We start from the raw sequence: 4,284 nt of genomic DNA on the forward strand, positions 1-4,284 counted from the left end.
TAGGAAAACACAATCCACAGTTTTAGGTCCTATTTTGGTTTTCTTGGAGCGAGGAATGACCACCTTTGCCTTTAAGAGGGAAAAGCCATGCAAGAAACCATGCGTATGGCAGAAATACTGGTAATGTTTGTTTAAAAACAGTGCAAGACCAAATCAGAGAGTTGTTTTTGCCAGACATAGATCAGAGTGTTGCTTTTGCAGAAATCAGCTTTGCCAGAAAGCAACTTTTCCATAAAACAGCTTTGTCAGAAAACATCTTTTACTTTAGGCAGGAAAACAACTTTCTCAGAATTACTTTAAGCAGGAAAAAAACAGCTTTGTCAGATTAGCTTTTGTCAGTGTTTTCTCACGCATGCCAACAGGAGAAGATTTTTGTTTTGACCAAAAAATCTGAGTGAGATACACGTTTGAAAATTTCAGCAAAAAGATAGGTTTGTGAACCCACACCCACACTCAACCGACCCGAACGGCCGGACGGCGACTGTTTCGAAAAGGCAACCTTGCCCTAGTCTAGGTCTTCTCCCTCACACAAAAGTGTGTTGACCCAAAAGACCATGCCCTTTAGCCAATTATATGGTATTTAAGTTTAAAATTCTTTAGATTTTAGTCTATGTGGGACTAATGTTTTAACTATTCACATGAAAAAACAATTGGTGGGCAATAGGTCTAGGGATCAAATCATAGTCCATGCTTATTCGGTTTTAAAACAAAAACCCGTTTTTTCCAACAATTTCCTCGGCAGTTAAGAAAATGACATACCCATTTACAGTTTCCACGCATATCACGAACGCAAAAACTGCTGTTGATGATCTGCAGACTGCCTTAGAAGCCATTACATTGGAAAACACTAACATCTTGGAGGATGTCATGCCAGCAGCCTCTGTCACTTGTCTACTAATTGAGGTTATTGAACGTACGGAAAACATTGCAGAGTCAGTGAAGGAGCTTGCTTGCTTAGCAAAGTTTGAAGGTGCAGATCAGAAACCAACACGAAGATTGCTCCGCAGAGGAAATATAAAACCACATCGTATCGAAAATGATTCGACCCATGCTTTAATTACAGCTTATGCTACTTCAGCTATGGTTGAATGAAATGCATGTTCTGAATTCGACCTATATATTGTTCTTAAACACCGGCAAATGAAAAGCACGTTTTGAGGTGCTCATTCAGGCGTTATACTAATACTCTGTTAGTTGTAACAACAAGAAGACAACAGAACTCACTCTTTAAACCCTGGTTCTACCTGTATAAATTCAAAAGCTTCTCACAGATTACATCGGTTAGATTTCATTTGATTTAGTGGCGAAAAAGCAACAGTGCGATACAACCCCGGAGTAGAGATGTTTGACATAACAAAGAGACAACAAAACAATTTCAAACTAGAGCCATGATAGAACTCAAAGTGTTCTAGTTAGGCATTGACGAATCAATTCCTCAAGCCGCCTGCGACGGGAAACCAAGTGTCCTTTACCAAAGACTTGGCAAACTCCCCAAGAACAATATACTCCTTGATAGTTCTTTCGTCAACACTAGATTTTAACAATTGAGGCCAAAACAACCATAAACCAGTAGCCATCACGAATCCAACTACCAGAGGTCTGGAGACCAGCGGGTGCAACTGCAATCTATCACACAAAGACTTCTTCAGAGTTATCTCCGCAACCAGACATAGCCCATGTAATAAAAAAAAACCACATGACCTGCCAAGTAGGCCATGCACGACTATGATAAAAGAACATCAATTCATGCATAATCCCCGATACAAGAAAAGTATTAAGTACGGCAAGAGCTAGACCCATCTTCTTACCAAAAATGCGTGTACAAATTGGGCGTGTTGGTTCGTATATAGTCGACCGAAGAATACCTGTAACCATTAGATTACATCTATTTCCCCAAAAATCTTGTAATGAAGTTGATAAGTATGGCTCATTGAATTGCGGCTCTAATTCTAAGCCTAGTAAAAATTTAACCATTTCTGCAACTATGACTAGCGTAAAATACATATGAATACAATACAGAAATAAAATGAAATTTGGGTGTAAATATTGCTTATAGTCATAAACACGCAGTAGCAAAGCTACTAATATAATTTTTATAGCATAACTTAGGTAATTATTCAATGATGATTTAGTGTTTATTTTATAGAGGTTTTTTTGTTTGACTTTGATGGGAAAACAAGCTATGGAGATGAAATTTATGAAAGATAAAGAGGGATCTGAGTACAAAGGGTCATGGTCAAATAATAAAAGAAGAAGCTTGAAATTAGCAAGCCAAGCTATGAAGAAAGCAGTGTTACCCCCAAGATGAGGGGAAGATAGATAAAGTGGTAAGTAGAAAGATTGAAATTACTGGAAGTACTGAAAACAGTCTTAAGAACCCTTTAGGGATGGTTTTAGATACGAAATAACAGTAAGTTAGTGATGAAAATATTGTAATCCATACCTTAACAAAACTCTTGATCTCACTGTCTTCCATTAATATTTCTTCTCTTTTCTTGTTTGACCTCTTGTTCTTGATGATCTTAATAATCTAGCTTTTTAGTTCCTATCTTTTTCCTTTCAATGAAAGGATTAGTTATTGTTATTTTCATGTGTTCCGTAACGCGTTCATTGGAGTGAATTTTTATTATTATTTTCATGTGTTTTAGTTGTTTAATTACTTATAATAAGGAATTATTGATTAGAGACTATTTTAACAAATGGTTGATTATACACATGAACCTAGTACCTGGTCAGAAGATAATGGTCAGAACTTTGGGGGGTTGGGGGCGGCCTATATAAATCCGTGGTTAACATGTTAAGAACGCGTTTGGATACAGAAGTAGAAATGCTCCTGCTTTTTCAGAAATTGAAGTAAGCAAATATATTTTGTAACACAAAAAGGATACCTTTTCACTTCTAGAAATCATTTTGAAATTTCGTATCCAATTAATTTCTTGTCGTTTGACTTATAGAAGTCAAAAAGTTTTTTGTGAATATGTATCCAAACGTGGTATAAGTTTTGAAATATCATGGGGTGGTTTTTCAATAAAAAGAATTAACAATATAAGGTGATTGATATAAGCTATGCTCCATCATTGTGACAGAAGCATAGTCTAAATTTCTTAGATGCATATTTCTGATTATCAAATCTATAAACAATCCTTCAACAAACTCAGTCAATATATTGCTTGGATTATCTGTTTATCATCCTCAGTCTACCAATTCTGCTCAAATTTCTTTTTGATCATAACTGAAATTATATCTCCAAACACCAAAGATAGAAAAAATAAAACATCCAAGAAACCTGGTTCTTTACACCCTCGATCGCTACTTACATAATTCACAAAGTCCTATATAAAGCTCTGATTACACATCAGAGTGACCATCAATTTTCAAACAAAACAAACAACACCCTAAAACATCTTGAAACGTTTCAACAAGCATATCAACAAAAAGCTGCAACCATCCAACATCAACAACAAAAATTGTTCCCCAAAACGCTAAATTTCGTCCACATTAAACAACAAAAAAAGAAGATTATTTACCATCACAACACTTTGAAGAAGGTTCATATCAAGCTTCAGAAATACATGTTCAAAAAATAATTTGTTAATAATCATTAAACTTTATTCAAATCCTAAGAACCTTGTGTCTCCGATACCCCTGAGGACATTAATAATAATAATAATACTTATTGTCATGCAGGCTCAAAAATAACAAGGACATAGTTCCATGGGAAATAAAACCCCATCTCACGGCAGTGAGAACCAAGCCAACTTGGATTTAATTAGAGGAAATATTCCAAAAAATATTTCTTGCATGATCTTAGTCAATACTTACACAAATTTGCGAGCAAGCTAAACCGATATTAGCGTAGGCTCAAGAATAGAAAAACCTAATTCCACGGGCAATGAAACCCTATCTTAGGGTAGTGAGAACCAAACCATCTTGGCTTTGATTAAAAGAGTTGTTTTAAAACATCCCTCGTATGGTCTTAGTCAATTCTTGCACAACTTTACGAGAAAAAAAAAACATATATAACAAGGACCCAGTTCCACGATAGTGGAACCCCATCTCAAGGAAGTGAGATAAAACTAGTTATCAATGACAAAAAAGACTAGGTTCCATAGCACAAAGTGGAATCCCATCTCAGGAAAGTGAGATCAAGCTAGTTATCAATGATAACAAGACCCAATTCCATAACATATAATGGAACCCCATCTCAAGGAAATGGGAACTCGTCAACCGAGTCAAAAAAAAAAAATCGTTCTGGAAGAAGATTTGTTGGAGCAATCAGAAAAA

The 4,284-nt window shown here is 35.8% G+C and overlaps 1 pseudogene; it reads right to left on the minus strand.

Annotated features, from left to right (window-relative positions):
* Positions 1-1,120: 1,120 nt before the first annotated feature.
* Positions 1,121-2,583, minus strand: LOC113309323 (annotated as a pseudogene).
* Positions 2,584-4,284: the final 1,701 nt, after the last annotated feature.

Source organism: Papaver somniferum, chromosome 9, assembly GCF_003573695.1.
Source record: "Papaver somniferum cultivar HN1 chromosome 9, ASM357369v1, whole genome shotgun sequence".
Lineage (NCBI taxonomy): Eukaryota > Viridiplantae > Streptophyta > Magnoliopsida > Ranunculales > Papaveraceae > Papaver > Papaver somniferum.